The 26940-nt window shown below is 36.1% G+C and overlaps 3 non-coding genes across 3 annotated transcripts; 1 reads left to right on the forward strand and 2 right to left on the reverse strand.

Annotated features, from left to right (window-relative positions):
- Positions 1-4246: 4246 nt before the first annotated feature.
- Trnal-aag lies at positions 4247-4328 on the reverse strand. Its single transcript has one exon. It is a non-coding gene; the product is annotated as a tRNA-Leu (tRNA).
- An 18088-nt stretch (positions 4329-22416) lies between these two features.
- Positions 22417-22498, reverse strand: Trnal-aag. Its single transcript has one exon. It is a non-coding gene; the product is annotated as a tRNA-Leu (tRNA).
- A 3891-nt stretch (positions 22499-26389) lies between these two features.
- Trnal-uaa lies at positions 26390-26471 on the forward strand. Its single transcript has one exon. It is a non-coding gene; the product is annotated as a tRNA-Leu (tRNA).
- Positions 26472-26940: the final 469 nt, after the last annotated feature.

A 26940-nucleotide genomic window follows, 5' to 3' on the forward strand; every position in this document is an offset into this window, starting at 1 on the left:
GGACACTTCACTTCTGATCCTAATATATTATAGATACTACGAGAAGCGAAAAGGCATTTGCAGTGAAAATGCATCAAATATCATCTATACTTCCGGGAGATATAAAACTCAGTGATATCGTCGGTTAATGCTTGTTTCAGTTGTAAAAGGGTTGTTCAGAATTCACACACGCACGCCATTAACGTCTGCATTGATAATGTAAGACCCTGTAAACATGATGCCCTTGTAAGCACTACTGTATATGCGATATGCCAATGATAAAATGAACAAATCAAGTTTCTTCGAAAAGCTAAAAGTTCATAATCGAGTCTTAGAGTGTGCTCATATATGAATGCATTAAGGATTCGTACATACTACCAATGTATGTATAACATTTTGCTTTGACTAACATCTCTCTCTGTCGCATATTACGCAAAGAAGCTGCCTTAATTAGTGGGAACTACGGCATGTGATTTTCTCAATCTGTATTATACAAATCACAAATATCATATTTCTGAATTTAACACAAGTGAATTCTGGCGATTAATGTTCGAAGAATTTTACAATCCTCCTGCATGTAAGGGAAAAAAAGGCACATACACAGTATTGGAAGGGTAGGTTCAGTTTTTCGTTTGACAAACATTTAATGACGCAGTTATTAATTCATACATACATATTTAATTCATACATACATACTTAATTCATAAATACATACTTAATTCATACATACATACTTGATTCATACATACATACTTAATTCATACATACATACTTAATTTATACATACATACTTAATTCATACATACATACTTAATTCATACATACATACTTAATTCATACATACATAGCTAATTCATACATACATAGTTAATTCATACATACATAGTTAATTCATACATACATACTTAATTCATACATACATACTTAATTCATACATACATACTTAATTAATACATACATACTTAATTAATACATACATACTTAATTCATACATACATACTTAATTCATACATACATACTTAATTCATACATACATACTTAATTCATACATACATACTTAATTCATACATACATACTTAATTCATACATACATACTTAATTCATACATACATACTTAATTCATACATACATACTTAATTCATACATACATACTTAATTCATACATACATACTTAATTCATACATACATACTTAATTCATACATACATACTTAATTCATACATACATACTTAATTCATACATACATACTTAATTCATACATACATACTTAATTCATACATACATACTTAATTCATACATACATACTTAATTCATACATACATACTTAATTCATACATACATACTTAATTCATACATACATACTTAATTCATACATACATACTTAATTCATACATACATACTTAATTCATACATACATACTTAATTCATACATACATACTTAATTCATACATACATACTTAATTCATACATACATACTTAATTCATACATACATACTTAATTCATACATACATACTTAATTCATACATACATACTTAATTCATACATACATACTTAATTCATACATACATACTTAATTCATACATACATACTTAATTCATACATACATACTTAATTCATACATACATACTTAATTCATACATACATACTTAATTCATACATACATACTTAATTCATACATACATACTTAATTCATACATACATACTTAATTCATACATACATACTTAATTCATACATACATACTTAATTCATACATACATACTTAATTCATACATACATACTTAATTCATACATACATACTTAATTCATACATACATACTTAATTCATACATACATACTTAATTCATACATACATACTTAATTCATACATACATACTTAATTCATACATACATACTTAATTCATACATACATACTTAATTCATACATACATACTTAATTCATACATACATACTTAATTCATACATACATACTTAATTCATACATACATACTTAATTCATACATACATACTTAATTCATACATACATACTTAATTCATACATACATACTTAATTAATACATACATACTTAATTCATACATACATACTTAATTCATACATACATACTTAATTCATACATACATATAAACATACATACATACATAATATATACATACATACTTAATTCATTCATACATATAAACATACATACATACTTAATTCATTCATACATATAAACATACATACATACCTAATTCATAATTTTGAATTTTACAAGACAAAGTAAAAGTTGTTTTCTTACTGTAAACGATGTAGATGATGCAGTACGCTGATGCATTTTGTGAAATTTCTTAATAAACTCTTTATATATCTCTTAATATTTTTTCCTCGATTTTCATACACACTCGCAAACACCCCAAGAGTAATTCCCTTTCACAACGGTGCATTCTGCCCACAGATCAAAGGTCAAATCACAACACATGTCATCATATTAATGTAGTAATAGCTACTGTAGATTTATATGCGATTTATTTTAAATAAGTATACAAGACCTTATCAATAATTTTGTAGTTCATAATAACGATATGAGCCTAATTTGAATGCTACCACAAATCTTCACGTCTTCTTGAAATTATCATATATATCATATTTCATCATTGGAAATGCCTCTTAGCTTCTCGGCGTATCTTTTGACATCACATTAAGAACAAGAATGGTGGTTTCCCTGATAAATGTGCCTAACTCTTTAGTGGATAATACTATAATCATGTTTGAAACCAAAATATGAAGTATCTTTGTCTTTCTTTACAAACATTTTATTGTAATCTAGGGCATGTCTCGATAGGGGAATTGGGTTGAAATATTACCGAGATCATATATTCATTCCTTTTGTAAATGGTTTCCATACGCCGCTTGACCTTACTTGCCTGCAGGGGTACGCGGCAAAACAATCAGGTAAAAAGTCATACCACAGCACATTTCATCACATTACATTGGATCAGAATACTGTACGATGACCACTACAATAACTTCTCAGTTCCGCGTTTCTTTCGATATGGATGTCACGCCCATTTTTGAAGTTTCAAGAGAGTCTTCTGTTCACCGAACGCCAAGTATATCAAAATACCCAGTTGATATGTGCACACCACATCCTTTGATCCCGTTGGAGATGCCTGTGGTGGCGATACGGAAGATGAAAAGGTTCGGCGGACGTCGGTCAGAGGCTCCCTTAGCGCGGAGAAGATTGGTATACGAAGCAGAGAGGGAGGAATGACTTTATTCAAAACTTTAAATATCAGATATTAAATAAATGTGTTTGTAAAGTATACCATGTTTTCTTTTTTCCTTCTCCGTGATACAAGATGGTATTTGAGGATTATTAGTTCTATTAGTGGTGGTTATTTACAAACGTTTAACATTTTCTGTTTCCCCTCACACGAGATTCGTATATTGCTCTCTACTGTTAAGTGAGAGTAATAACTGCATTATGAAGATAAATGAAAATCCTTTACAAACGTTTCCCTCTTTCACGAGATTCGTTTATTTTGCATTTGCGGATTAGAAAACTCACTTGAAACCTGAGAAATGTTAAACGTTTGTCTTGTAAATGACCACTGATAATCTTGTAAATTTATTCTGGCATTAGAAGGACTCGGCAAAAGAATTAGGTTAACCAGAAATTATTTAAATAATTCACACATTTTTTACACAACTACATCGTCGCTTGACCTTATCTGACTCAGGGATATGCCGTGAAACACACAGGTGAAACGTCAAATCACAACACATGTCATCACATTGCTTCGCATCGGAAGTTTCTCTTTTTCGTTTCTTTCGGATATTACGCCCATTTCTCGTTCCAAGATACTTTCCTGACCCACAAACACCAGATGCATCACAAGTACCAGCTGATGTTCCTCTGAGCACACTGCATTCCTGGATATGTATATCAAAAGACACGGGAGAGAAGAAAGTTACATAATCGGATAGTATTCTAACCGAGAGTGATGTGATGATATGTGACATAATCTGACCTTTAATCTGGCTGTTTCACCGCGCAACCGGAATCAGGTAAAGTTAAGCGACAGTTAATAACTGAATTAATTTCGTAGAAAATTTTTTCATCTTATTATTTCGTCTTTCTATAGTCAGGGTAAGTCTAACTGACTTCTTTGGATTAATTCTTAGACATGATTAATGTAGTACTGTACTATATTTACTGTGGATTTATCTGACGACATGAGCTTAATTTGAATGCTGACAGCAAAACAACGAACAAGTGTTAAAATCCCTGGCAGCGGTGGGATTCTAACCCACGCCTCCGAAGAGACTGGTGCCTTAAACCAGCGCCTTAGACCGCTCGGCCACGCTACCTACAGATATTATAATATTTAACACATCAAATCGGTCAACCGCTTATATCCCTCCCATTAAGTGTTATCTGGCAAAATTTAATTTCCAGCTTCGCCCCCCACCCCCCCTAGAGGAATACAAAGAAATGGAAAAGATCATACCCAAGCAAAGAAGTGTCAGATACTGATGGGAACTATGGTATGTAATTTTCTATATCCTGCAGTATACTGCACAGTTTACGAATATCATAATTCTGGAGTTTGTGAATGTTGAGGGAAGCAGCATACCCGATATTTTTTAGATTAGGTTCAGTTCGTTTGACATAAATGCCATAACGCAGTAAGAGGATCTTAGTCAAAATAAACATTATTGCCGCCTGGAAAGAATCAGGTATTGTGAACGACATGAATTCACAACTGATATCATGTGTGCGCGCGCGTGTGTGTAGGTATTTCTTTTTTGTTCTAAAATTCTTTCATAGATATTTCTACCAATAAAATTAACGGTGTGTATAGCAGATGTTTGTTATATAAGGAAATATCATTGTGCGGGGTAGACACTGAAGTAATCATGCAACTATTTTTTAAATAAGATTTTGCAAATGCCCAAAGGTTTATTCTAGAAGTAACATTATCAGTTCTACCCTCTCCAAGCACCCAGTAATTATAACTTCTGATTCCTTTAAAGATTAAAAACAAATGGAATGTTGGTTTCCATGTTATTCCTTGTGCCTAGCTCTTTAGTGGATAATGATATAATCTTGTCTGAAACGAAAATATGAAGTATCGTCGTTCTTCACAAGCAGTCTTTGAAAATTTTTGGGGATATGTATGAAAAAGGAATTGGGTTGAAATATTACTGAGATCATTTATTTATTATTTTTTATAAATTATTTCCATACGTCACTTGACCTTATTTGGCTGCAGGGGTACGCGGCAAAACAATCAGGTTAAAGGTCATATCACAGCACATTACATCACATTACTTCGGATCAGAATACTGTGCAATGACCACTACAACAACTTCCCTGTTCCGCGTTTCTTTCGATATGGATGTCCTGCCCATTTCTCAAGTTTCAAGAGAGTGTCTTGTTCACCGAACGTCAAGTATATAAAAATATCCAGATGATATATGCACACCACATCCTGGGATCTCGTTTGAGATGCCAAAAAGGTTCGGCTGGCGTCGGTCAGAGGCTCCCTTGGCGCGGAGAAGATTGGTATACGAAGCAGAGAGGGAGGAATGACTTTATGCAAAACTTTAAGTGTCAGATGTTAAATAAATATATTTGTACGATATGCTTTCTTCTTACTTCTCCATGATATAAAATGGTGGTCATTTACAAGGCAAACGTTTAACATTTTTTGTTTCCGTCCTACACGATATTCGCTCAAAACTACATTTGGAAGATAAATGGAAAATCCTCATTCTGCGTGTGTATTTTTTCTGAATGCATCAAAGGAACCAAATTATATTTTGACGAAATTACTAAAATAAGAAGGGAATGGATTATATACAAAATTATTTAAAATATTTGTCGCTTTTATGTTGTATAAAGTCTCTCCTCCCTCTCTGCTTTGTATACCATTATTCTTCGCGCACAGGGAGCCTCTGGCCGATGTCTACCGAACCTTCTCGTCTTCCGCATTGTCCTTCTGCGGCAGGCAACCGCCTCCACCACAAGCATTTCCAAAGGTATCCCATGATGTGGTATGCACAATGGAATATTATCTGTATATTTTGATACAATTGGCGTTTGTGGAACAGGAACTCTCTTGAACCCTGGAGTATGTAATGAATAGAGATATGCCAGAAATAACACGAAAACTTACAACATACATATCTGGAGATATGTGTATATGTGAAAGTTGAACAATCCTTTTATAGGTCAAACCTGCACTAACTGACGATATCAACCCAATTTGCATGAATATTAGCATTATATCGTAGGTATATATTTTATATGTTTTCACTAGAAGTATTTTTTTCGTTTCTTGGAGTATCTATAAATAAAATTCTAGGATCAAAGGTGCCACAAGCCCTGGCAGCGGCGGGATTCGAACCCACGCCCCCGAAGAGACTGGTGCTTACAACCAGCCACTATTCATGGGAAAAAATGCCACCTTATCAAATTCTGAATTGCTTATATACTGCCCATTGAATGTCATCTTGCGAGAATGAATTCCAGCTTTGATTTGCTATGCTCCCTCCCCTCCTAAAAAGATACAAAAGAAACTCAAATCAATGGAAACGATCACCCACGCAGGAGCGGGTAGGATCTACGATATGTTAATAATAAAATCAAGAAAACGATTACTTTCCTTATATCTTTCCTTGTATTTCTTTTCTCATTGAGATATTTCAGAAGTAGGGGAATGTGCAGATGAATATTGTTGCAAGTTTCGAATTATTTCCGGTGTATCTCCATTCATTATTAATTGCATATTATAAAGTTTTCAGATCGCAGTTTTCGGTTCCACAAAAGCCAATTATTTCTAAGTGCACACCGTATCCTGGGATCCCGTTGGAGATGATGTCAGAGGCTCCCTTTGCGTGGAGGATTAATATACAAAGCAGAGAGGAAGGAGTAAATTTATAAAACTGTATGATTTTTAAATATATATGCATTTAAGCAAATCCATATTTACTTTTCTCAACCGTGAGTTAATGTTTATTTGTTTTTATTCAAGATTAATTGAATTTACCTTTGAAAGTGTGGCGAGAAGAATGTCCCGTTGTGATCAGCATGCAAAAGTGTCTTCTTGTAAGCGATATCCGATAACCTTTAAGTTTTGTTTTCGACCTTAGAAGAAACAGGTAAAGGAATTGGGTTAGACAGCAGTGATGTATTTCATTCACATAAATTTGTAAACCACTCCGCTTCGCTTAACCTTACTTGACTCGGGGATACGCGGGTGAAAACTCAGGTTATAAGTCAAATCACAGCACGTTTAATTACATTACTTCAGATTGGAATACTATACGATGACCACCGCAGAAACTTCCCTGTTTCCCGACTTTCCTGCTTCACAATCATCAATTGTATCAATAGTTCCTGACGATGTTCCTATGTGCACACCACATCCTGGGATCCCGTTGGAGATGCCTGTGGTGGAGGCGGTTGCCTGCCAGAGAAGGGCAATGCGGAAGACGAGAAGGTTGGGTAGGCGACGGTCAGAAGTTCCCTTTGCGCGGAGAAGATTAATATACGAAGTAGAGAGGGAGGAGTGACTTTATACAATCTTTAAACGGTGGATATTAAATAAATGTGTAAATAAACTATTCTGTTTAATGTATTAGTTTTATAAATGATTTGAATCGATATATCTCAATAATGCATATATCCATATTCAGTACAATAATTTCAATACTTTCGGGATTTAGTGCATATGCATTCGTAATACATAAATAGGCACTTCATATATACATACAAATATATGCATACAGAGAAACATAAACATACTTCATGAATACACACTTCATACAAGCATACTTTATGCACACATACTTCATACATAAATGCATACTAATTCACAGATGCATATATACATTCAAACTTGATACATACATATAAAATACATGCACACATACATAATACATACATATATATATGCATGGATATATAATACATGCATAATACATCCGTACATTATATAAACACAGTAACGTGTACATAAAGATAAAAAGGAAAACCATAGTAAAATTCAAAATAAATCGTGACGTTTCGATATCTTCACTAGTTCCTCTTCAGACGAAAAATAAGCCGAAATGGATGAAATTATCCATTACGGTTTATTATTCGGCATACATAATACATATATATATACACACGCGGACGTATGATTTCAGTTGTGTGCTTTAGCATCATACTTTCTCTTGGAAATTCACTCTATCTTGCTAAGAACTTTCTTCTCTTTCAACTACTTATGAAATATTTGTCAAACGAAGAACTGAACCTATCATTCATCGCCAGAATTCACTTACTTAAATTCAAAAATCTGATATTTGTGATTTGTATAATACAGGGTTGAGACAATCACATGCTGTATCTCGTGTAAATCGGAAACAGAAAATGTTAAAAGTTTGTCTTCTTTGTAAACGACCACCTTTAATAAACTAATAATACCCAAACTCAAAGAAAACATGGAATATTTTACAAACAATTTTACTTTACATCTGACATTTAAAGTTTTGCATAAAGTCATTCCTCCCTCTGCTTCGTGTAACAATCTTCTCCGCGCAAAGGGAGCCTCTGACCGACGCCCGCCGAACCTTTTCCTCCTCTAACGGGATCCCCGGATGTGGTGTGCACACAGGAACGTCATCTGGATATATTGATATACTTGGCGTTCGGTGAACAGGTGACTTTCTTGAAACTTGAGAAATGGGCGGGACATCCATATCGAAATAAACGCGGAACAGAGAAGTTGTTGTAGTGGTCATCGTACAGTATTCTTATCCGAAGTAATGTGATGATTGTCCCTGCAGCCAAGTAAGGTTGTAGATTGACGATTTTCATTCATCTTCTAAACGTAGTTATTACTCCCACTTAACTCTACAAAATGTTAAACGTTTGTTTTTTGGTAAATGACCACCACTGATAAAACTGATATAACTGACAAAGTTTTGCATAAAGTCATTCCTCCCTTTCTGCTTCGTATACCAATCTTCTCCGCGCAAAGGGCGCCTCTGACCGATGCCCGCCGAACCTCGTCTTCCGCAGTGCCCATCTGCGGCAGGGAACCGCCTCCACCACAGGCATTTCCAACGGGATCCCAGAATGTGGTGTGCACATATCATCTGGATATTTTGATATACTTGGCGTTCGGTGAACAGAAGACTCTTGAAACTTGAGAAATGGGCGTGACATCCATATCAAAAGAAACGTGGAACAGGGAAGTAGTAGTGGTCATCGTACAGTATTCTGATCCGAAATAATGTGATAAAATGTACTGTGGTATAACCTTTTACCTGGCCTTAATCCATGTATGCTTAATGTCTATATATACATATATAAACATATGTATGTATATATATATATGAATGTAAATATGTATCCATGCATTATACAAGGGCGAGCGAGCTCACAATTTTCATGAACAATACAAAGGACTGCCTAAACTTATAATCGCACGACTAGAAAGGCCGCTATTGCAAACATTTTAATGCTTTGTGGGGTGAAATAACTAATTGAATATATAGAAAGCTACAATTCTTTTGACGAAATAACTAAAATAAGAAGGGAATGGAGTATATACATAATTATTTTAAATATTTGTCTTATATATTGTATAAAGTTTGGAATAATGTTTTGTGGGATGAACAAGCAAGCTGAATATAAAAAAAGCTATTTCTTGACGAAGTTACTAAAATAAACAGGGAATGGATTATATACATAATTATTTAATATTTGTATAAAGTCACTCCTTCCTCTCTGCTTTATATACCAATCTTCGCGCAAAGGAGCTTTTTATCGACGCCCACCGAATCTTCTCGTCTTCCGGATTGACCTTCTGCGACAGGTCGCTTCCACCACCCGCATTTTCAAAGGTATCCCTAGATGAGGTGTGTACAATGTTAAATTATCTGGATCTTTTGATACAATTGGCGTTTGTGGAACAAGAACTCTCTTAAACCCTGAGAAACAGACGTAATATTCATATAGAAAAAAAATGCGAAAGAGGGAAACTGCTGTAGTGGGAATCGTATAATATTCCCATCTGAAGTTATGTGAAGGGAATGCAATGTGATTCGATCTTTAACCTCACTGTTTCACTGAATTAATGTGAATAAATGAATTCAACTTTGAAGCATATGCCATATCAAGACTATGTAATGAATAGAGATATGCCAGAAATAGCATGAAATCTTACAACAATATATATCAAGATATATGTGTATGTGTGAAACCTGAACAATCCTTTTATAGGTCAAACCATCACTAACTGACGATATGAACCTAATATAAATACATGAATATTAGCTTTAATTGTAGGTATATATTTAATGTGTTCTTACTAGAAATGATTTTCGATTCTTGGAGTATCTATAAAGAACATTCTAGGATCAAAGGCGCTTTGAAGCAGGAAAATCTCTAAAAACCGGAGGAACAGTCGTGATATACATATCAAAAGAAACGGGAAACAGGGAAGTTACATGGTGGTTATCGGACAGTATTCTGACCGGAAGTGATGTAATGAAATGTGACGTGATCTGACCTGTAAGCTGACTGTTTCAATACTCAACCCGAAGTCAGGTAAGGTTAAGCGACACATCGGAGTTAATGATCTGAGCCACGCTACCGACTTGAGAAGGAATGGGTAAAGGAATTGGGTTAAACAGGAGTGATGTAATTAAGTCACATAATATGTAAACTACTCTGTCATCGCTTAACCTTATCTGCTTCGGAGATACGCGGGGTAAGAATCAGGTTAAAAGTCAAATCCACATTTCGTCACATTACTTCAGATCGGACTACTATACGATGACAACCGCAGCAACTTCCCTGTTTCTCGTTTTTTCTGATATGGATATCAAGCCTGTTTCTCAGGTTTCAAGAGACTTTCCTGCTCACAAACGCCAATAGTTTCAAAGGTTTCTGACGATGTTCCTATGTGCACACCACATCCTGAGTTCCAGTTGGAGATGCTTGTGGTGGAGGCGGTTGCCTGTCGCAGAAGGTCAATCCGGAAGACGAGAAGATTCGGTGGGCGTCGGTCAGAGGCTCCCTTTGCGCGGAGAAGATTAGTATACGGAGCAGAGAGGGAGGAGTGACTTTATACAATCTTTAAAAACACATATATTACATATATCTGTATACAAACCATTCCATGTTTATCTTATTAGCCTTATCAATGGTTTTAAACGACCCCATATCTCTTGTGAGTTCACCCCCGCTACCAATTGTTGGAATTTTGCCAACAACTCATAACAAACTTCTAATCTAATGTAATCCCGATACGCTTGGGTCACGTTATCAGAGGATGCAACTTGCACAGTATTAAAATCTGAGTAGTAACGGCTTTCCTATTCTGGTTGTGTTGATCAATACTTGCATAAATACTTACAATACTTAAGGCATACATCCACATATTCAATAGGATAATGCATAGACATACATACTGGTACATGCATACTGCATACATAGATACTACATACATTCGTACTTCATACATACATACTTCATGCATGAATGCATACATACTTGATACGTAAATAATTCATACACACATAATACGTACATACACACTTAATTCATACTTGCATATACATACATACATACATTTTTAATAGATACATACACATAAACATATTAAATATTAACATACTTATCACATGCATACATACTTGATACATATGTGAATGTGTGTATATACTTAATACTTGAAGGAATTTATATATACTTGAAACATAAATATTTCATGCACACATAATACGTACATACATACTTAATTCATACATACATGCATATATACATAATACTTGATAAATGCATACATACATGCATATAGACATAATACTTAATAGATACATACATACATGCATATAGATACATAATAGATACATACATAATAGATACATACATATACACATACTAAATATAAACCTACATATCGCTTGAATACATTCTTAATACATATATGAATGTGGGTAGATACTTAATACATGTAGGGATTTACATATAATGTATGCATGTGTAAATACATATATGCATGTATACATACTTATTGCACATATGCATGTGCACGTATTTAATACACGTATGCATATATACATACCTAATACATGTATGCATGTATACCTGCCAGCTCATAGCCTCTCCATCATCAAGACTTCTACAGTGCCTCCTCGTGGCCACCCATGGAAACTAGGTACCTTGCGGTCCTAGGCTGAACTGTGGAGGCTCTTGGAGCAGCAGGAGGCCCTAAAGGTACGGAGTCATGGCCCACCGGCGTGTGGATATGCCCTGGCTTCGTACTAACTCCTGCCCCCCGCGCCCCCTGGGGTTAATGGGCGGCTGTGGGGAGGCAGGCCTTGCCAGTCGGCCCCCCCGAGATAACCACTGGCAACGAGCCATATAGTTGTTGATGCTGGGGGGAGGGCTAAAGTCCCTCCTACCCAGCAAGTACGGCGGGCTGTGGGTCCCTCTGGGTTGGCGACCGCTGGGACTCGGGTGGGGAGGGGGGGTTACCCCCCGTCCCAGCTGGGTCCCAGCGGCCGCCAGCCTGGCGTGATGCTTGTGGGGGAAAGCCCCAGGGAGCCCTGCAGGTGGATTATGAGGCCTGCAGCCAGCCAACCTTCTCTATATGGGGCGGCGTCGGTAGGGATGGCAGAGGTGGCGCCCACCCGGAGTGATTGCCCGAGGTTAGACCTCAGGCAGACTGTCAGGGTGGGGGCTTGGAACATCCGTTCCCTGCGACAGGACGAGCGGTTACCACTACTATCGAGGGAATTGAAACAGCTGAGAGTTGAGGTGGCTGCTCTCTCAGAGGTGAGAAGACCTGGCAGCAGGCACGATAAGTGTGGGTGGCTACACCTACTACTGGTCGGGCCGCAGCGATGGCCACCATCTCCAGGGAGTAGCCATAGCCATCTCCAGCAGACTTCAACCCTTGGTAGTTGAGGTCACTCCAGTCGATGAGCGTATCATGGTATTGAGACTGAAGCTTTCATTTGGCTTCATGTCTCTTGTTGCTGTATACGCTCCTACGGATGTATATAAACTTGAGGTGAAAGAGATGTTTTACGCCAAACTTGCATCTGTGGCAGACAGATGTCCTCGGCGAGATATTCATATTGTTCTGGGCGACTTCAATGCGGTATCCGGCTGTGATCGAGCTGGCTACGAGATGTCTGTCAGTCCCCATGGCTCAGGAGCTGATGCTGGCAGCGAGAATAGCCTCCTTTTCCGTGACTTTGCTAGGTCCCAGAAATTGAGGATTTCTGGCTCCTGGTATCAGCGTTCTGACCCGCATCGTTGGACTTGGTACAGTGGTACAGGTAGAGTGACCAAGGAGATCGACCACATCCTCGTTAGCACTCGATGGAGGATCCTCCAGATCTGCAGAGTGTATCGAAGCGCTGAGTTCTGTGGAACTGATCATAGATTAGTTGTGGCTATTCTCCGGGTCCACTTTAGAACCCCCCGTCGCCCAAATGAACACCCTAGGGTGTTTCACTTGAACAGATTGAGAGAGGACGAGTGTACCCGGGGGATTGCCGAGGCTATCTCTGGTCGTCTCACAGCACTCGAGGGCCAGGCAGACCCTGTTCTTATGTGGGATACCTTCAAGCGTGAAACGCTTGATGCAGCTCAGGAATCCATTGGTGAACGCTCAAGAACAAGACAGAATTCCATCTCGCAGGAGACACTGGAAGCCACAGATGCTTGTCCTGCGGCTCGACTGTCAGGGGATCGCAACTTGCACCGCTCTCTGGTGCGCAGGACTAGGTCACTGTTGAGAAGGGATAAGGAACAGTTTATCAGTAGTCTTGCAGAGAAGGTCGAAAGCCATTTCCTTGTAAATGACCTTCGTCCTGCCTACCAAGCTCTGAGAAAGCTGAACTCCAAGCCCCCCTCACAGACGACTGCAGTCCGCTCAGCAAGCGGCCAGATAATCTGAGATCCTGATGGGGTGCGTGTGCGTTGGGCTGAGTATTTTGAGCAGTTGTATAAGGTTGATCCACCAACAGTTAACATGGATGCGGGTAATGTTGAGACTCCTCTGCCAGGCCCACCCATCAGCGAGGATCCACCCTCCCTGGCTGAAGTCAGGGGGGAGATCTCCAAGCTGAAAAGTGGTAAAGCAGCAGGTGTTTGTGGCATCCCAGCCGAATTGTTAAAGGTTGGTGGGGAACCTATGGCAAGGGGCTTGCATGCAGTCCTGTCTGCCATCTGGCAGACTGGTACCTTTCCCCCTGACCTGCTGAGGGGTGTGGTCATCCCTCTCTTGAAGGGGAAAGGGGATCGGTGGGACTGCAGCAATCACCGAGGCATTACACTACTCAGTGTACCAGGCAAGGTACTCGCGCACATCTTACTGAGACGTATCAGTGACCACCTGTTGAGGCACCAAAGGCCGGAGCAATCTGGATTCACTCCTGGTAAGTCGACCGCATCCTGGCGCTTCGAATCAATATAGAGCGCCGTCGTGAGTTCGGACGTAGGCTGCTCGCAGTCTACATCGATCTCAAGAAGGCGTTTAACACGGGGCATCGCGAATCTCTCTGGGAGATCCTGAGACTAACAGGAATTCCAAGAAGGATTATTGGACTAATAGCAAACCTGTATACAGGCACTGAAAGTGCTGTAAAGTGTGGTGGGGGCCTGTCGAGCTTCTTCCCTGTTAGTTCAGGTGTGAGGCAAGGCTGTGTTCTTGCACCAACACTTTTCAACACTTGCATGGATTGGATACTGGGTAGAGCTACTGTCCAAAGTCACTGTGGAGCAACTCTGGGCAATATCAAGGTTACAGACCATGACTTTGCCGATGATGTTGCCGTACTCTCTGAATCTCTGGAAACCCTTGTGGCGGCTCTTGATGCATTTAGCAATGAAGCGAAGTCTCTGGGGCTAGAGGTCTTCTGGACCAAGACCAAGATCCAGGATTTTGGGGCCCTGCTAGGAGACCCTCTCCAGTCGATACATGCTTGCGGTGAAAACATCGAAGTCACAAAGAGCTTTATATACCTCGGTAGTGCATTTCACGACTCTGGGCTGTCAGACCAAGAAGTCAGTAGACGGATTGGCCTGGCAGCAGGGGTCATTAAATCTCTTGACAAGAGTATTTGGAGATGTCGGTACCTGTGCAGAAGGACCAAGCTACGTGTTTTCAAGGCCCTGATACTGCCAGTTTTACTCTGTGGTAGTGAAACTTGGACACTATCTTGTGCTCTGGAATCTCGTCTTGATGCCTTTTGTAACAAATCCTTGCGCCGGATCATTGGGTACAGTTGGCGGGACCATGTGTCAAACCAACGGTTGCACCGTGAGACTGGTACAGGACCTGTTACTTGCACAATCCGTGATCGCCAACTCAGGCTATATGGCCACTTGGCTCGACTCCCACAGGATGATCCTGCCCATCAAGTTGTCTCTGTCCGAGACAACCCTGGGTGGAGGAGGCCTGTGGGACGACCGAGAAGGTCGTGGCTTGGGCAGATCGAAAAACCTGTCGTGAGGAACTAGAGATGGGCCGGGCCCCTGTCTGGCTGCTCGCCATGAGGGATCCTCGTAGGTGGAAACGAAAGGTGGATGCGGCTATGCGCCCCTGCCGGCGTTAGCCCCAAAATGATGATGATGATGATGTAAACATACCTAATACATGCATGCATGTATGCATACCTAATACATATATGCATATATACATACTTGTATATACACACATACTTCATATATATATACATACGTCACACATACATACTTGATATGTGCATACATAATATGTGCATACTTAGTACGTACTTACATACTTATACATGCATACTTATACATACATATACATACATACTTATACACACATACTTATACACACATACTTATACACACATACTTATACACACATACTTATACACACATACTTATACATACATACTTATACATACATACTTACATACATACTTATACATACATACTTATACATACATACTTATACATACATACTTATACATACATACTTATACATACATACTTATACATACATACTTATACATACATACTTATACATACATACTTATACATACATACTTATACATACATACTTATACATACATACTTATACATACATACTTATACATACATACTTATACATACACAGTTATACATATACTTACACATAAATACTTATACATACAGTTATACATACATAATTATACATACAGTTATACATACATTCTTATACTTACATACTTATAGGTACACACTTATACATACATACTTAAACTTATATACTTATATGTACATACTTATACGTACATACATATACGTAGATAATTATACGTACATACGTATACATACATACTTATACGTACATACTTACACGTACATACCTACACGTACATACTTACACGTACATACTTACACGTACATACTTAAACATACATACTTACACGTACATACTTACACGTACATACATACACGTACATACGTATACATACATACTGATATGTACATACTTAAATGTGCATAATTATACATACATAATTACACATACACACTTACACGTACATACTTACATGTACATACTAACACGTACATTCTTATACATACATACTTAAATGTACATACTTACACGTACATACCTGCACATACATACTTGCACATACAAACTTATACATACATACTTACAGGTATATCCTTAAACATACATACTTACACGTACATACTTACACGTACATACTTACACGTACATACCTACACATACATACTTACACATACACACTTACATGTACATACTTACACGTACATACTTTCATGTACATACTTACACATATATACTTACACATACATACTTATAGATATAACATAGACACATGCTTATACATACATGCTTATACATACATACTTATACATACATACTTATACACACATGCTTATACATACATACTTATACATACATACTTATACATACATACTTATACATACATACTAATACACATGCTTATACATACATACCTATACATACATACATACCTATACATACATACATACTTATACACAGATGCTTATACAAACATACTTATACATCCATACTTATACACACATGCTTATACATATATACCTATACATACATACCTGTTCCTACATACCTATACATACATACATACCTATACATACCTATACATACATACATACCTATACATACCTATACATACATACATACCTATACATACCTATACATACATACATACCTATACATACCTATACATACATACATACCTATACATACATACATACCTATACATACATATATAAACATGCATACCTATACATATATACCTATACATACATATTCATGAATACATATTTTTACTTACATATGTATGAATACATGCTTATACATACATACTTCATGAATACATACTTCATGCATACATTCTTCATGCATACATACTATATGCATACATACTTCATGCATACATACTTCATGCATACAAACTTCATACATACATAATTCATACATACATACTTATAAATGCATACTTATACAAGCATACTAAACATGCATACTTATACATGCATACTTATACATGCATACTTATACATGCATATTTATACATACCTACTTATACATGCACACTTATACATACACACTTATACAGTCATACTTATACATGCACACTTATCCGTACATATGCATACATACTTAATACATACATACATACATACCTAATCCATACATACATACTAAATACATGCTTAATACATACATACTTAATACATACATACTTAATACATAAATATATATTTCATACATACATACTTAATACATTCAGACTTGATACATACATACTTAATACATACCCAATATACATACTTAATACATACATACTTAATACATACATACTTAAATTACATACATACATACTTAATACATACTTTATACATACTTAATACATACTTAATACATACTATATACATACTTAATACATACATACTTAATACATATATACTTAATACATACATACTTAATACATACATACATAAAACATACACACTTAATACATACATACTTAATACATACATACTTAATACGTACATACTTAATACATACATACTTAATACATACACACTTAATACATACATACTTAATACATACATACTTAATACATACACACTTAATACATACATACTTAATACATACACACTTAATACATACATACTTAATACATACATACTTAATACATACATACTTAATACATACATGCTTTATACATATCTACTAAAAAATGCATACTTAATCCATACATACTTAATACATACATACTGAATACTTACATACCTAATCCTTACATACTTCATACATACATACTTAATTCATACATATCTAATATATACATACCTAATACATACATACCTAATACATACATCCCTAATACATACATACTTAATACACACATACTTAATACATACTAATACATACACACTTAATACATACACACTTAATACATACACACTTAATACATACACACTTAATACATGCACACTTAATACATACATACTTAATACATACATACTTAATAAATATGCTTAATGCCACTTACTTAATGCATACATACTTAATACATACATACTTATCACATACATCCTTAATACATACATACTTATACATACATCTTACATTAATACATACTATACATACATACTATAATACATACATACTTAATACATACATACTTAATACATACATACTTAATACATACAATCTTAATACATACATACTTAATACATACATACTTAATACACACATACTTAATACACACGTACTGAATACATACATACTGAATACAAACATACTTAATACATACATACTTAATACATACATACCTAATACATACATACTTAATACATACATACTTAATACATACATACCTAATACATGCATACTAAATACATGCATACTTAATACATACATACTTAATACATACATACTTAGTACATACATACCTAATATATACATACTTAATACATACATACTTAATACATACATATTTAATACATACATACTTAATACATACATACTTAATACATACATATTTAATACATACATACTTAATACATACATACATACTTAATACATACATACATTCTTGATACATACACACAAAATCAATACATACTTACATACTTAATACATACTTACATACTTAATACATACTTACATACTTAATACATACATTCTTAATACATACATACTTAATACATACATACTTAATACATACATACTTAATACATACATACTTAATACATACATACTTAATACATACTTACATACTTAATACATACATACATACTTAATACATACATACATACTTGATACATACACACAAAATCAATACATACATACATACTTAATACATACATACATACTTAATATATACATACATACTTAATACATTCATACATACTTAATACATACATACATACTTAATACATACATACATACTGAATACATACATACATAATTAATACATACATACATACTTAATACATACATACATACTTAATACATACATACATACTTAATACATACATACATACTTAATACATACATACATACTTAATACATACATACATACTTAATACATACATACATAATACTTTATAAACACATACATACTTAATACATATATACATACTTAATACATACATACATACTTAATACATACATACATACTTAATACATACATACATACTTAATACATACATACATTCTTAATAAATACATACATACTTAATACAGAAATACAAACTTGATACATACATATTTAATACATAAATAATACATATATACATAATGCACACATTCATACTCAATACATAAATACTTATATAAATAATTAATACGAGCATACCAATGAATACTTAATGGATACATGCATGTATATATGCATAATCAATATATATGCCTGCATACATCATACATATATGCATGTATACATAGATACTAAATTATTTTTTATGTACATACTTACGGGATTTATATACATACATAGTAAATGAATATACATACATACTAAATTATTTTTTTATGTACATACTTACGGGATTTATATACATACATAGTAAATGAATATACATACATACTAAATTATTTTTTTATGTACATACCTACGGGATTTATATACATACATAGTAAATGAATATACATACATACATACTAAATTAATATGCATACATACATACTAAATTAATATACATATACATACTAAGGCATGTATACTAAGGCATGTATACATACTCAGAGCATGGATACATACTTAATGCATGTATACATAGTTCATATATATCGATATTTCTGTGTTATAACGACGGATTGATAATACAACTCCATAACAGTCTTGCGAAACACAAGAGAACAAATATGATTTTTTATTATTTCACCCATGATTTCTTCATTTATAAATTTTGAATTTTACAAGTAAACGTTATTTTTTTACTGTTAACAATTTATGTTAACTTCTTGCTAGATGATGTAGTATGCTGATGCATTTTTTGACATTTCTTAATAAACTCTTAATATTTTTCCTCGATTTTCATACACACTCGCACACACACCAAGAGTAATTCCCTTTCACAACGGTGCATTCTGCCCACAGGTCAAAGGTCAAACCACAACACATGTCATCATATTAATGTATTAATATTTACTGTGGAATTATCTGAGATTATTTAAAATAAGGATATCAGACCTTATCAATAATTTGGTAGTTCATAATAACGATATGAGCCTAATTTGAATGCTAACACAAATCTTCACGTCTTCTTGAAATGATCCTATATATCGTATTTTATCACTGGAAATGCCTCTTAGCTTCTCGGCGTATCTTTTGACACCACATTAAGAACAAGAATGGTAGTTTCCCTGATAAATGTGCCTAGCTCTTTAGTGGATAATTTTAAAATCTTGTTTGAAACCAAAATATAAAGTATAATTGTCTTTCTTTACAAAAAAATTTTTGGTAATCTTGGGGATATGTCTCGATAGGGGAATTGGGTTGAAATATTACCGAGATCATATATTCATTCCTTTTGTAATTGGTTTCCATACGTCGCTTGACCTTACTTGGCTGCAGGGGTACGCGGCAAAACAATCAGGTAAAAAGTCATACCACAGCACAACATCACATTACTTTGGATCAGAATACTGTACGATGACCACTACAATAACTTCTCTATTCCGCGTTTCTTTCGATATGGATATCACACCCTTTTCTCAAGTTTCAAGAGAGTCTGCTGTTCACCGAACGCCAAGCATATCAAAATATCCAGATGATATGTGCACACCACATCCTGGGATCCCGTTGGAGATGCCTGTGGTGGCGATACGGAAGATGAAAAGGTTCGGTGGGCGTCGGTCAGAGGCTCCCTTTGCTCGGAGAAGATTGGTATATGAAGCAGAGAGGGAGGAATGACTTTATGCAAATCTTTAAATGTCAGATATTAAATAAATGTGTTTGAAAGATATTCCATGTTTGCCTTTTTTCTTCTCCATGATACAAAATGGTATTTGAGGATTATTAGTTCTATCAGTGGTGGTCATTTACAAACGTTTAACATTTTCTGTTTCCCCCTTACACGAGGTTCGTATATTACTATCTACTGTTAAGTGGGAGTAATAACTGCATTATGAAGATAAATGAAAATCATTTACAAACGTTTCCCCTTTTCACGAGATTCATTTCTTTTGCATTTGCGGATAAGAAACCTGAGAAATGTTAAACGTTTTTCTTGTAAATGACCACTGATAATCAAAGGAATTAGGTTAACCATGAATGATGTAATTAATTCACACATTTTTTACGCAACTACATCGTCGCTTGACCTTATCTGACTCAGGGATATGCCGTGAAACACAGGTCAAACGTCAAATCACAACACATGTCATCACATTGCTTCGCATCGCTAGTTTCTCTTTTTCGTTTTTTTCGGATATTACGACCATTTCTCGTTTCAAGATACTTTCCTGACCCACAAACACCAGATGCATCAAAAGTACCAGCTGATGTTCCTTTGTGCACACCACATTCCGGGATATGGATATCAAAAGAAACGGGAGAGAGGAAAGTTACATAATCGGATAGTATTCTAACCGAGAGTGATGTGATGAAATGTGACATAATCTGACCTTTAACCTGGCTATTTCACCGCGCAACCCGAATCAGGTAAGGTTAAGCGACAAGTTTACAAATAACTGAATTAATTTCGTAGCAAATTATTTAATTTTATTATTTCGTCTTTCTATAGTCAGGGCAAGTCTAACTGACTTCTTTGGATTCATTCTTAGACATGATTAATGTAGTACTGTACTATATTTACTGTGGATTTATCTGACGATATGAGCTTAATTTGAATGCTGACATCAAGGCAACGAACAAGTGTTAAAATCCCTGGCAGCGGTGGGATTCGTACCCACGCCTCCGAAGAGACTGGTGCCTTAAACCAGCGCCTTAGACCGCTCGGCCACGCTACCTACAGATATTATTATATTTAACACATCAAATCGTTCACCCGCTTATATCCCTCCCATTAAGTGTTATCTGGCAAAATTTAATTTCCAGCTTCGCTCCCCCCCCCCCCCCCCTAGAGGAATACAAAGAAATGAAAAAATCATACCCAAGCAAAGAAGTGTCAGATACTGATGAGAACTATGGTATGTAATTTTCTATATCCTGCAGTATACTGTACAGTTTACGAATATCATATTTCTGAAGTTGGTGAATGTTGAGGGAAACATTTTTTAGATTAGGTTCAGTTCGTTTGACTTATATGTCATAACGCAGTAAGAGGATCTTAGTCAAGATAAACATTATTGCCGCCTGGAAAGAATCAGGTATTGTGAACGACATGAAATCACAACTGATATCATGTGTGCGCGCGTGTCTGTGTAGGTATTTCTTTTTTTGTTCTTAAATTCTTTCATATATATATCTACCATTGAAATTAACGGTGGGTATAGCAGATGTTTGATATATAAGGAAATATCATTGTGCGGGGTAAACACTGATGTAATCATGCAACTACTTTTATAAATAAGATTTTGCAAATGCCCAAAGGTTTCTTCTAGAAGTAAGATTATCAGTTTTACCCTCTACATGCACCCAATAACTATAACTTCTGATTCCTTTAAAGATTAACTGATTTTTTTTTTTTTTTAAATGGAATGGTGGTTTCCATGTTAAAAGTAATTATTCCTTGTGCCTAGCTCTTTAGTGGATAATGATATAATCTTGTCTGAAACGAAAATATGAAGTATCGTCTTTCTTCACAAGCAGTCTTTGGTAATCTTGGGGATATGTCTGAAAAAGGAATTGGGTTGAAATATTACCGAGATCATTTATTTATTATTTTTTATAAATTATTTCCATACGTCGCTTGACCTTACTTGGCGGCAAAACAATCAGGTTAAAGGTCATATCACAGCACATTACATCACATTACTTCGGATCAGAATACTGTGCGATGACCACTACAATTTCCCTGACCCGCCGTTCTTTCGATATGGATGTCCTGCCCATTTCTCAAGTTTCAAGAGTGTCTCCTGTTCACCGAACGCCAAGTATATCAAAATATCCAGATGATATATACACACCACATCCTGGGATCCCGTTGGAGGCGGTAAGGAAGATAAAAAGGTTCGGCGGGCGTCGGTCAGAGGCTCCCTTTGCGCGGAGAAGATTGGTATACGAAGCAGAGAGGGAGGAATGACTTTATGCAAAACTTTAAGTGTCAGATGTTAAATAAATGTATTTGTACGATATGCTTTCTTCTTCTCCATGATATAAAATGGTCATTTACAAGGCAATTAACATTTTCTTACACGATATTCGCTTATTACTATCTACTGTATAGCTGTTTGGAAGATAAATCGTCATTCTGCATGTGTATTTTTCCGAATGCATCAAAGGAACCAAATTATATTTCGACGAAGTTACTAAAATAAGAAGGGAATAGATTGTATACATAATTACTTAAAATATTTGTCGCTTATATATTGTATACCATTATTCTTCGCGCAAAGGGAGCCTCTGACCGATATCTACCGAACCTTCTCGTCTTCCGCATTGCCCTTCTGCGGCAGGCACCTCCTCCACCACAAGCATTTCCAAAGCTATCCCAAGATGTGGTATGCAAAATGGAAATTTATCTGGATCTTTTGATACAATTGTCGTTTGTGGAACAGGAACTCCCTTGAAGCCTAGGAAATCATCCATTTCGGTTTATTATTCGTTATACATAATACATACATATATACACACACGGGCATATGTTGTGACTTCCTGTCCTATAGCATCATTTCCTGATGGAAATTCACTCTATCTTACTAAGAACTTTCTTCTCTTTCAACTACTTATGAAATATATTGTCAAACGAAGAACTGAACCTTTCCTTCTAATGTTCTGTATGTTGCTCTTCCTTCCCTTACATGCATGATGATTTAAAATTCTTCGAACATTCATCGTCAGAATTCACTTACTTAAATTCAGAAATTTGATAATTGTGATCTGTATAATACAGGATTGAGAAAATCACATGCCGTATCTCGTGTAAGTCGGAAACAGAAAATGTTAAAAGTTTGTCTTCTTTGTAAACGACCACCTTTGATAAACTAATAATACCCAAACTCATAGAAAACATGGAATATCTTACAAACACATTTATTGAACATCTGACATTTAAAGTCATTCCTCCCTCTGCTTCGTATACCAATCTTCTCCGCGCAAAGGGTGCCTCTGACCGACGCCTGCCGAACCTTTTCATCTTCTAACGGAATCCCAGGATGTGGTGTACACACAGGAACCTCATCTGGATATTTTGATATACTTGGCGTTCGGTGAACAGCAGACTTTCTTGAAACTGAGAAATGGGCGTGACAGCCATATCAAAAGAAACGCGGAACAGGGAAGTTGTTGTAGTGGTCATCGTACAGTATTCTGATCCGAAGTAATGTGATGACTGCTTCGCCGCGAGGTTGTAGATGGACGATTTTCATTTATCTTCTAAACGTAGTAATTACTCCCACTTAATTCTACAGCAATTTTATATCATGGAGAGGAAAAAAGCAAACATGGAATATCTTACAAACACATTTATTTATTATCTGACATTTAAAGTTTTGAATAAAGTCATTCCTCCCTCTATGCTTCGTATACTAATCTTCTCCACGCAAAGGGCGCCTCTGATCGACGTCCGCCGAACCTCGTTTTCCGCATTGCCCATCTGCGGCAGGCAACCGCCTCCATTACAGGCATTTACAACGAGATCCCAGAATAAGGTGTGCACATATCATCGGGATATTTTGATATATTTGGCGTTCGGTGAACAGGAGATTCTTATGAAACTTAAGAAATGGGCGTGACATCCATATCAAAAGAAACGTGGAACTGAGAAGTAGTAGTGATCATCGTACAGTATTCTGATCCGAAATAATGTGATAAAATGTGTTGTTGTTTATGATTTGCGAAGTTCTAGCTTCGCCCGGGCCTTCTAAATATGACCCGGCCGATAAAATGTGCTGTGGTAGGACCTTTTGTCTGAATTTTTCGCCGCGTATCAAAGATGCGATTTCCTTATATAACAGGAATTGGGTTAAACAGCAATGATGTAATTAATTCACATATTTTGTGAACAACGCTTAACCTTACCTGATTCGGGGATACGCGGGGCAAAAATCAGGTTAAAAGTCAAATTCACATTTTTTCACTTTACTTCAGATCGGAATACTGTACGATGACCTCCGCAGCAATTTCCCTCTTTCCAGTTTCTTCTGATATGAATATCACGCCTGTTTCTCAGGTTTCAAGAAACTCTTCTGCTCCACAAACGCCAATTGTTACAAAAGTTTTTGACGATGTTCCTATGTTCACACCATATCCTAAGTTCCCGTTGGATATGCCTGTGGTGGAGGCGGTTGCCTGTCGCAGAAGGGCAATGCGGAAGACGAGAATCTTCTGTGGGCGTCGGTCAGAGAATCCCTTTGCGCGGAGAAGATTAGTATACGATGCAGAGAGGGGGGAGTGACTTTATACAATTTCTAAAAGACATATATTAAATAAATGTAAAATATTCCATGTTTTCTTTTTATTTCTCCATGATTTAAAATGGTGTTTGAGGATTATTAGTTTTATCAATGATGGACGTTTACAAGAAGACAAACGTTTGACAATTTCTGTTACTATTTACTGTAGACTTGGGTGGGAGTTATAACTGCTTTCGGAAGATAGATGGAAATTGTCATACTGCGTGTGCATTTTTTTCCCGAATGCATAAAAGGAACCACATAATCGCATCTTGGGATCACGCTGGAAATGCCCTTGCTACCTCGTAGAAGGGAAACTTGATGGCAAATGTACACCTATCAAGAGGTAGCGTGGCCGAGCGGTCGAAGGCGCTGGTTTTAAGCACCAGTCTCTTCGGAGGCGTGGGTTCGAATCCCACCGCTGCCAGGACACTTCACTTCTGATCCTAATATATTATAGATACTACGAGAAGGGAAAAGGCATTTCCAGTGAAAATGCTTCAAATATCATCTATACTACCGGGAGATATAAAACTCAGTGATATCGTAGGTTAATGCTTGTTTCAGTTGTAAAAGGGTTGTTCAGAATTCACACACGCACGCCATTAACGTCTGCATTGATAATGTAAGACCCTGTAAACATGATGCCCTTGTAAGCACTACTGTATATGCGATATGCCAATGATAAAATGAACAAATCAAGTTTCTTCGAAAAGCTAAAAATTCATAATCGAGTCTTAGAGTGTGCTCATATATGAATGCATTAAGATACGTACATACTACCAATGTATGTATAAAATTTTGCTTTGACTAACATCTCTCTCTGTCGCATATTACGCACAGAAGCTGCCTTAATTACTGGGAACTACGGCATGTGATTTTCTCAATCTGTATTA

The sequence above is a fragment of the Penaeus chinensis genome, chromosome 24 (genome assembly GCF_019202785.1).
Source record: "Penaeus chinensis breed Huanghai No. 1 chromosome 24, ASM1920278v2, whole genome shotgun sequence".
Classification (NCBI taxonomy): domain Eukaryota; kingdom Metazoa; phylum Arthropoda; class Malacostraca; order Decapoda; family Penaeidae; genus Penaeus; species Penaeus chinensis.